This window comes from Metopolophium dirhodum, chromosome 1 (genome assembly GCF_019925205.1).
Source record: "Metopolophium dirhodum isolate CAU chromosome 1, ASM1992520v1, whole genome shotgun sequence".
Taxonomy (NCBI): domain Eukaryota; kingdom Metazoa; phylum Arthropoda; class Insecta; order Hemiptera; family Aphididae; genus Metopolophium; species Metopolophium dirhodum.
In genome coordinates, this window is record NC_083560.1 from 14,130,525 (window position 1) to 14,142,179 (window position 11,655).

At 27.7% G+C, this 11,655-nt stretch overlaps 1 non-coding gene and 1 pseudogene across 1 annotated transcript; both read right to left on the minus strand.

Moving 5' to 3' along the window:
• Nucleotides 1–1,171: 1,171 nt before the first annotated feature.
• LOC132932662 (uncharacterized) lies at nucleotides 1,172–1,969 on the minus strand (annotated as a pseudogene).
• Nucleotides 1,970–6,693: 4,724 nt separating this feature from the next.
• Trnai-uau (transfer RNA isoleucine (anticodon UAU)) lies at nucleotides 6,694–6,785 on the minus strand. The gene is given in 2 exon segments: nucleotides 6,694–6,729; nucleotides 6,748–6,785. It is a non-coding gene; the product is annotated as a tRNA-Ile (tRNA).
• Nucleotides 6,786–11,655: the final 4,870 nt, after the last annotated feature.

Sequence of the window (11,655 nt, forward strand, 5' to 3'; positions counted from 1 at the left end):
TGGATATATTTTGGCTGTCGGCTATTTTCTACTGATATCATAATATTATATTACATTTGAGCGATTATTGTTTTTTTTTTTTATCGTTTTTAAATACTTATTTATTCTTTTACATCTGTTGGTTGCAGTTATCAGAATAATCTTAGTTTATAGGTATATAGAGTTTAAGTGGTATATAATATATTATTATTTTAGTCTAGTTTATGGCATATTATTGATTATATTTTGTCGAACGCACATAATAATATGGATATTTTCGATTACATTATTCAATTGTTCAAGAGTGTTTTTAAATAATACCATCGTAATTAATTTGACACTATATTCATATATTATTATTATTGGCTATTGCTGTTCTCACAAAGTGGTTGTTTCCTTGACCCCCGACTATTCAGATCTAGAAATAACTCATGAAATCGATTCTCAGTTCTACGTAGCCGAGGTCAAGGATATGGTTAACATTGTCCAAAGGCTCATAGCTGATGGTAAGTTCTCCAGTATAGAAAATTCAACGTGCTATTTAAAAAAATAAGTAGTGCCATCTTAGTGCCCATGCGCATTAGGTTAGTAAAACAGAAATTAAATTAATAAACAATTATTATTTTCCGTGTTTTGTGTGTCGCAACGCTATACGAATCGTCGATCTATTTTTTCGGCGGAGTGGGGTGGAAAGAGGCCATAAACGAGCTGTGCCGGCAGTTTTCTAGTTCTTTTCAGTTTTTTCCCCGCTCCGTGTTCGAGCATATTTTAACCGTAATTTAATGAAGTCATCAAATTTTAACCGACCCCCTCACACAGCGAGTGTAATCCAATATTATTTTGTCGTTGTGTAATTTGTTCAACGTCTTTCTTCAATAACGTATGACTAAAAAATTTTCTTTCCTTCTTTGTTAATTTTTAAAGCACATTTTAATAACATAATACTTTATAATACAGTATCTGGTAATAAAATAATAATAAAAATAATATGTTGCGTTATATAATAATTAGTTTTTATAAAATTTATATTGTTTAAAACTATATAACTTATATTATTATAATTTAATTATATAAATGTCGTATTAATATCATATAAATTATCGTATTATATTTGCTATTGCAATTAAAAAAATATATAAATCTTTTTCATTATTCATATATTTTTATATTCAATACAAAGAAGCTTAAGTTTTTATTGCATCTTTACATATTTTGGTTTTTTTCGTGATGGATCCAATGTCCCTAACTCTCTTTGTGCAATTTTTGTTTCGTCGGCGGCCATCTCCAGGCGCATTTTTTTTATTAGAGTTTAAATACTTTGATGATTATGTGTTACCTAGAAATTTAAATTTTAAATATAGGTTAGAATAATATAACAACAATAATCTTGTATAAATATTGTATGCCTAGGTACTAACTAAATTTGAAAACCTATGATTTTATCCTTCACATTGATTATTTGTCCGGTTACCATCACGTAAAGTTGTTTCCATAACATTCCATACCGATGGCGAATATAAAGCAGATATTTTACGTTGTTTGCGTCCTATTCGTTTAGGACTTCCAATATATGTATTTTCAAAATATGTAACCAGTTCTTTGGCTTTGTCTGGCATGATATCTTTTAAATAAAGTAATCCTGAAAAAAATAAAAATATATAAGTACAATAGAACAATTAATTAATTTATAATTGTATGCATGTTAATTACCTTTTTCAATATCGTTGACAGGGAGAAAGGCAAGCCCGTCTAACATCGCACAAAATTTACTGAACGTCTCATCTTCTTTGTAATATGTTTCCAATCCCAGTTTTTGTACTTGCCGTTGTGTACTTTGACATAAATGATAAAAGCAGCCCTGTATTTTAATATCATATCCGAATGTGATTTTTATCGCATTTATAACTGCTTTTTCAAAATAACAATTTATAGTATTTGGATCCGGATACATTTCTAGTTCTTCACATTTTTCCATAATAATAGATAACATCTTTTCATATGTTGTTTGTGTTTTTTTTTCTAATAAAATATAAATAGCTGTAATGAAAACATTTTTTATTTCAACTCTTATGACATAAAGTTGTTGAAATATGTTGGGTGCGAGGGAAAAATTTCCATCCATATACCATGTAGACGATTTAGTTAAATATCGAAGACCGTTACCAGTGGCAAATATAATAATTCGTTCTTCTGCCATTACACCATTGTCGTACAACAAAAATCTTGTTAAATTTGTATCACCAAGAGTACACCACTCGGAATCAACTTCGAATACTAAATCAGCTAAACTAATTGGATTCACAGGATTATTTTTTGATTTTTGTCGACGTAATCTTCGTTTTACAATTTCTTCCGGCGGTATTCGTGCTTGAACTTCTCGTGGTAAATTTGCAACTTCTCTGGCAAATACTTCAGCTGGTTTTATTTCATTCGTTTTAATGGTTTTTAGCATAATATCTAAACATTTTGTGACATCTACATCATTCTGATTACTTTTACATACCATCAAATGTTGTTTTGCTATACGTAGGTTACTGTAATCTAATGTGGTTTGACAAATAGCTGGACATTTTAAGCTATTTGACTTCACACATTGCCATGATATTTTTTCTTTTCCTTTATATTTTATAACGTACATATAGCCATTTAAATATGCCTTTAATCCCCCTTTATTTGAATTAATTAATTCCATAATACAAAATAAATTAAATAAAATATTAACTATAAATATGACTTAACAAGTATTATAGCACAATAAATATTATAAAAGTCACACTGACACACTGCACAAAATAATTCTACGATAGTTAACGGTAAACTGCAATAATTGCAATCAATACTTTGCTTCTACACCGATGAAAGCAGATAACTTTAGATAAGATTGTCATCTTGTACTAATTTATTATGTCCACTACGATATAGATTACAGGTATGATGTACGTAATTGCTATGTAACACCGATAACTAAAGCCTATCGTTATTATACCTAATAGAGTATAGATATTATCTTATACAATGTAACATATTATTTTTACTATTATTGTTTTATTACTATATAATGAAGTATTATTAATGATTTAAAAATGAATATTTATCTAAAGAATAAATACAGAAAAAATTTTTAAAAAATCATGTAAGTACAGATTTATACGTTTTTATGATTTTTTTTTATTTGGATATTTTGTCCTATACATTGATTATTTTATCCCTGGATATTTTATCCGTTGGATATTTTAACCTTGGATATTTTGACTTGGATATTTTAGTATAGGATATTTTGTCCTAGATTCCCGGCTAACAGGAAGTGCACCGACCATCAAATTTCAGTAAACAATATTTACTCATCGCATTAATAATCACTATATTATTATATTATGTGTTTCACAAACGTTTTTGCTGCTGATGTTATAGTAGTGTGGGAAACATCGGTGGTCATTAGTTCGTAAGTTGATTTTAAGTAAACAATTATTTTCGTGTTTCAGGCCATACGTTCAATTCGCCGGAAATCGTTCAGCTAAAACTCGAACCAGGTATTTGGTGAGTTACACTTTATTTATTATTATTATTATTAAGGTTTAATTAGAATAACACACTTTTCAATTTCGTACTACACACTATACACTTTTCGTACTACACACAAGTTTAGGCATCGCCTCTTAGAAATGGACATGGAGACTATGGATACCGGGATGGAGTCTGAATGTACAACGTTAAATAATAAATTGGATAATTTAAATTTTCATAGTAATATGGACAAATTTAATATGGAATTTTGAGTAGAAAATTATACTAATTTTAATAATGAAAACGCTTTAACTGATGCGTACCAAGTTAATAAATAATGAAATTGTTGGCCATGCGATAAATATAATTTTATCGTTGATGGCGTCACTGTGAGGTACAGAGAAAGATGATTATAATAATAACAACGCTAACAAATTTAATAAAATAAATAATAATATTTTGCAATGAATACTGTAAATAAATATCTTACATATATAAATGGCTTACTTTAAGGTGTTAGTAGTAGAACAATAATAATAAATAGTAGCAAAAGACAATAATAATAAGAATGACAATTATACAAATATGGTGTACAGCTGACTCACTACAACCGTATTAATGCATCAATATAAATTTTCAAGTTTAAATTAAGTTAATTGTTTTTAAATTGAATTAACACTATTTATTTATTATTTTTTTTTTTTTTTTGATTGAATGATTTCATTTATTTATAATACATTTATGACAAATATAATAAATGCAATTATATAAATGTATTCCATTAAGCTAATAGCTTGTGGTGAAGTAGATAATTAAATTGAATTTAATAAATTCTAACAAAATGATAATTAATTAATTTATTGCTGAATAATAAAATAGAAGAAAAAAAATAGTTTATGTTTACATTTTAAGAAACGAGAAACGAGATATTGTGAAAACGGACATATAGAATAGTAGGATCTAGGACGTTTCGGCGCGGGTGATTCGGCGCAGACGTTTTGACGATATCCGTTTCGGCGAAAATTAATAGTAAAAAAAAAAATTAAGTAATTTTAAATCCTAAATTAGTCAAAATAATTATAATTATTTATAGGTAATACAGTTAAAAATATATAAATACCACAGTCACTTTAAATCATAAATAAATAAATAAATAAAAATCTTTATAGTTATATATTATAATTGAATATAGTAAAATGTATATATTATATGTATACCACAGTCCCTTTGAATCGTAAATAAATAAATCAAAATAATAATAATTATTTATACCTAGTTAATACAGTTAAACATATAGGTATAACATTATAATTTAGAGAATATAAATAAAAAAATTATTTACAATTTTATTTTAAAGCAATATTATTTACTATACCTATTAGCAGTCCCTAAAATATTCAAATTTCCGTACTACACACATAATAGTCCCAAATCGGTAAAATCTAAATTATTTCTAGATAAACACTAGTATAATATGTATATACCACCGTTCACTACTAAGCTGATAGTAATAAAAATAGCTACTCTTAATACCTAAGCATGAATATTAATAACCATGACGAAATAATTATTTAATAGTTATTTCGTCATAATAATAACTATAATAAGAGTATAATTCGTAACAACACAAAATATTGTTTACTGTGTGTCTGTGTAGTAGATAATAATCAAAATTTGGTTTGGTAAAAAACCATTAAAATATAAAAAAATGTGAAGATATAAAACTTTACATTATAATATTATTAAGGTTTAATTAGAATAAAACACTTTTCAATTTCGTATTACACACTATACACTTTTCGTACTACACAAAGTGTGTCGTACTACACGCAATTGTAGGCACTGCCTCTTAGAAATATCATTTTATTTTGCCTATCATAATTATTAACTAATCTTTTATCTGTGTCTTGAAATTTTTTCAACTTCCTTGGAGGACTATTTCCCGACACAAGATTTTCATAGTACGTGTCACGCACGGCTTGAATTTTTTTGAGATTCGCAATGAAGGTCTTATTTAAAATTATCAGATCATCCATATTGATAATCGTGACCACCTTATCGTATAGTAATAATAACAATAACTTATAGTAATAAAGATAACATTTCTATACCACAAGCCATACGGCGAGACAATGTTACAGATAAGTAAATTATTGCCATATCGCCGAAACAGTCATGCGCCGAAACGTCCCATTCACAGAATAGTTTGACAGAATTGAATACAATAAAAATTTTAAATTATATATACTAAGTGACAACATGGAATTGATAACTCATAAGAACAAAAATGATACAAGTTATTAATTGAACGTATTTAATATTAACATAATGCGAAAATGTAGTATTGTACCTAATTATATTTATTCTGATTACAAAAATACCAAATTATAAAATAAATTTGAAAACAGCCAACTGTAAACCAATTTTAGTTAAAACATGTTGTGTTTTGTGTTTAGTTTACATGTAATAAGATACCAATTGTTTACAAAATTCAAAAAATTGTTAAAAAAGTATTAATAAATGTTAACATTTATAAAAAATACTAATACAAATATTTAGTGAAAATATCAAAAGTCTACGGTTATTATTTTTGAGTTACAGCAAAAAAAAATTGAATTGAATCTTTCAAAAATAGGTTTTGCATAAAAATTACCACTTTTTCAAATTTTTTTTACGCTCTGTAAAATTACTTGGAATTTTGAAAGTTGACCTACCGAAAGTACTAACTAGATTCAATTTTCTATCAAAAAAGATTTAGTTGAAAATGCTTTGTTTTATTATCAAAGCATTTTTACTACCAAAATGTTGCTGACAGAAAAAACACAAATCATTGTAAAATTCATACATTAGCTCCACAAAAAATCTTTTATAAGTAGTCTAAATGTACCGAATGGTTAATTTTCCAAAGTATTAACTATACAAATATTATGACATAGTTAATCAAAATATTATAGTATAGGTACTTATTAAAAATATTAATAATAATAATAATAATATAATTTGTTGAATAATTGATGATTTTTTCAGTTCAATAAAGTCTAACAAACATAATTCTATAATAATATTAACTGTAATGAAAATGAACAGTGTTATTATTAATATCAAAGACGCTCATTAATTCCGTGTCACGTGGTTTTACTTGTATGTATAACGCAGTCGAACGAAGGGTGGCCGATTATGTATGCCTACGGAAAAATTCAACAAAAATTATGGTCCAGGTGAGGCTCGAACTCACAACCCCGGCATTGCTCACATCTACTGTCTTATAAGTACCGTGCGCTAACCGATTGCGCCACTGGACCATCTGTATGACCAGACCCAAAACAATGTGTTTTAACCAGGGTTGAAACGTATAATACGGTATAGTATAAAACACGTATAAAACGTATAAATTGTATAGTATAATACACGAAATTATAAACGTTTTATACCGTATAAAAATTAAATCCCTAATAAACAAGTAATAAATAATTAATATTTAATAATTTAATATACATTTGTAATTTAAAGTTTAAGCTTTAAATTTAAACTTACAATTAAATAAGGAAATATAAATTATAAATAGACAATTGTGGCACTATTAAATATTAATCTATTATTATTTATTAACGATTATCGTTATCTTATCGAGAACGTATTTATGTAATATTTATAATACAATTAATAAATATTAAATTCCTTGTACCTGTGATATTTATAACACTTAATATTTATTATTTGTGGACCGTTAATTGTTTAAATTTATCACAAGACATTAAGTAATTGGTATAGTCAATAGTGTGTGCCTTGTTCTCATCGCGTTTGTACGAAATACACAGACACAATATTTCGAAATTTAATTTGTTACGAACAATTTTAATTTTTAACTTAACAAACAAAAATGAATGGTCGTCCAATACACAGTGGTTCAATTGTGGAACAATAGTTCATAATATTAATATTTCAGTTTAAGTTTTAAGTCATAGTACACAGTTAATTTTGTTTTTACTTAATATGTTTTATTTAATAAAGAATATCAATATCAAAGTAAGTAAAAAAAAACTTTTATTTTATATGTACACAAAATACAAAATACAAATATTCTATACTGGCAACATTTAAATTTCAAAGTTTACTTTGTATTTTAATATTTTGTAATATAAATGTAATAATATATTATAATATTTATTAATTATTTTATAACTTTTATTTTTATATTACCATTTTTACCTACCTAATATATTTGATATTTTTATTTTTTACAAATTATAAAAATTAAAAACCTAACTTAATATCTAGAATAGGAAGAGTAAGGTTACTTTTAATTGTTTTAGAGTTAATTTCAAAATCAAAACATATACGTTTTAGTCATTTTATACGTTTTAAACGTAGAGTATTATATGTGTAACGTATAAACCGTTTTATACGCGTATATTACCAACCCTGGTTTTAACTGACGTCGAATTTTTGATACAGCCTACTGAATAGTGGCAATAATCTTATAAAATAATATAATAATGCTATTCAATATTAATTAGGGTTATGAATTACGGAGTGGATAGCACGTTAACGTATAACGAGTCATAAACGCGCAAATTATTAGGGACGACATTTCACGGAAATTACGATCGTGCGGATTTCGACGATAGTCGTGCAAATTCATGCTAAATGCGTGGTAAATGAAGGATATGTAAAATTATAAATATTTTTTTTTTTTGGTGTAGTGGTGCTGGCGAATAATTTTGTTAGCACCACCTTTAGATTTTTGCATTTCCGAGGACACTGATATCGTACAAATTGCAAAATTAGTCATGCAAGTTCACACTAATTGCTTGCTAATTATTGATGAAATAAATAAACGCAACGCTCGTTCAAATTGATGTTATGTTGAAATATAACATTTTAATATTTTAAGTTAATGACATAATTTCCACTTTCATGTGAAGAATGAAGTGTTGAACTTTATTTGAATGAAATAAAAAAATACAAAAAATATCTGATGAGAAATGTAAATAATAATGAAATAACGATAAGTCGACAATTTCCGAACATTCCCGAGTATAGCCGAGTTGTGTATAATACAAACCTGTCGTAGAGTGCGCTACAGGTGACAGACCAAGGAACTAGAGATAACTAATTTCTTAGCACGGACAAAGATATACAGGACTGGACACGAGATGAATATTGTGGTTACGAAAAATGTAGTACAATATTTTACTTTTCGCATTACTAGCGCCGTCTTAGTGGATACTTATGGAATTAAAACACATCATAAAAAATTCTAGTTCCATAATTATCCACTAAGCGCTAGTAATGCTAAAAGGAAAATATCCCCCCGAACTCCGCCTGTTGTACTACATTTCGTGAACAACCCCGCACACCCTCCAACCTTGTCGTGTCCAGTCCTGTATATCTTAGTCCGTGTTTCTTAGACTCAGTAATCAGTCATCAGTCACGATTATTACGTTGAGCGTGTAGTTAGTAATACGTATTATTATAATTTTGTAATTGTTGTTATTTTTTTTGAACATTTTGTGTACATTGCCGTTTTATGTAAGTATTATATTTTTTCTTATTTATTTACATTCAAAAATATACATTTTCAAATGTATTTATTAGAATAAAACAATTATACTTCGAGTATGATCGAATTAAACAAATTTTAAGACCTATTTCAATATTTTAATTGTTTTATAATATACTTTTAAATCGCTGTTTGATAACATTTTTTCCAACTTTTTGGTACTTATCGTAGTCAATCGTTTGTATTTTTTTGAACGGGCTATTAAATTGAAACAATTAAAAGTAGGTATTGTTGTTGTCTAGACGATTTCGACATTTCATTACTAATAAGTTATATTCTATTTGTTTTTTTTATGCAGCATACTTGAATTAAATAATATGTTGTAATACATTTCAAAAAACAATTGAAAATTGTTCACATTATTCTATTAAAATATTGTACAATATGATATATATATATATATATTCAATGGCGGCTCGTGGTTTGGACGACGAGACGATTGCCCCTACTAAAATTAATTAAATGAAGAAAATTAATTGTATAATATTCTTAACTTTACATTTTTAAAAAGTAAAATAGTTATAAATTACCTACTATAGTTACTGCCTACTTTACATTTCCTCTATTACATTAACTGTCGTGTGCGAACTGGTTATTTCTCTCAGATACCAGTTGCATATGGGTAGGTACGCCGCGCCGTTCGCATGTACACACGAGCAGTGTTTGGACGACCGGCAGCGTCGTCCGAACAATATTCGTATTACGCATGTATAAGCGTCGCGCTGCAATCGTGTGCGTGCGGGTACGTTTATTGTTGCTGTGATGTCATATACGGGTCTGGTCGACTGGCAGCGTCGTCCGAACAATATTCGTATTACGCATGTATAAGCGTCGCGTTGCAATCGTGTGCGTGCGGGTACGTTTATTGTTACTGTGATGTCATATACAGGTCTGGATGACCGGCAGCGTCGTCCATACTGTAAAATATTTATATATTACTATATTGGATAATTTATTTTTAAAATTAACAGCGTTGTCGGTTGCTAATCGCTATTATTATTATTTTAATTTCCATTTTCTACTGCGGCCCGCGACTACACAAAAAGTAAGATGCATGATAAAATAGATCTATTTTGTCATGGTAAGATGAATATTTTCGTATATTTAAATAATTTGTTATACCTATGGCTACCGCTATGATATTTAAAGTCACATACCCCAACCACCAGCACCTACGAGCCGCCACTGTATATTATATTATATACTTGTATACTTTTATAAAGTCACTTATAATAACGTATAGGTATAAATATGTAGACAATGCAACCGTGGTATAGGCATATTGTATATTATATACAATATGTCAATATTATGTTAATAATTGTAGCATTGATTGCCGTTGGTTAGCCATAATCAAAATAATATTGATTGACAAAATTATATTTATTATATACTTATTAAAAATCTGAATGAAATTTATTTTCCCAATGAAACAAAAAATATTAGCTTAAATTTTTTTATTGAAAATAATGACTCGTGTGGTTTGTTTATTATAATGTTTTGTGAATTTAAGAATTAATAACCAGTAACTACCTTTACATATTTACGTGCCTTTCATTACCAAGTTATCAGTACAATATTACCAATAAGTTAGATGACTGTCATTTAGAGCTCATATTATTATGTACCTATATGTCAGGTCTCGGAATTTAGTATACCTAATGTTGTCGGTATTCTGTATTATTTTTAATGGCTCATTTAATAGTCGCTCATATTAGTTCGATTTCGGGGGGTTGTTTATAAGGTTGCTTCATTGGAATTCATACGTATTTTACAGTATTATTATTTTTTTTTTCGTTGGCAATTACCGATTTTGAAAAAAAATTAGTAACTTCTTATCGTTGTCAACAATGACGTCATCGGTAATTAGTCGTTATCTCTTGTGATTTCACTCTACCGGGTATTTGTGTGTATGTGTGCATATACACATTAACTACTATAGGCAACGAATGGTGTTTTTTGTACGTAAGGAAAATAAGTGGTGTTAAAATAATATCTTCAGCCACGGCGGCGTTGACAGAGTAATATTTTGATTATTTTTATTTTCTTACAGTGTGTATAATTTTTGAAATAATTAAAAACACGTATTGCCGTATGTGCTAGGACTATCTGTGGTGTTATCGTTATTTTATCGCTCACATTAATAATAATATTATTTAATGTCTCGTTATCCGACAAAACATATTATTATATTCAAAAAAAAGTATTCCATAAAAAAACAAACATAATTTTATTAGTAATATATCTTAAAAAATACTATACAAAATAGAACAAAATTAGTAGATAAAAAATAAACTAATAAATGTAATACTACAGTCTCTCTCAGTTTCCCTTTCCCCTCATTAACATAAATCAATCAAATAAAATGACTCGTTTTATTTTATGTACATTTAGATTTTGATATCGGGACATTGCCGATAACATAGTACGATGACAAATAGAGACACAAAATACGGTATTTACGGGATACGTGGCGATATTGCCTATTGTCGAAGGATCGCTGTATTTACAGCATTTATTTTATCTGTTTTATTGTGATGTCTGTTATTTGAATTGTATGCAATTTGCTTAGACCGTTTACAGTTTAATGTGATCACATAAATCTTCAA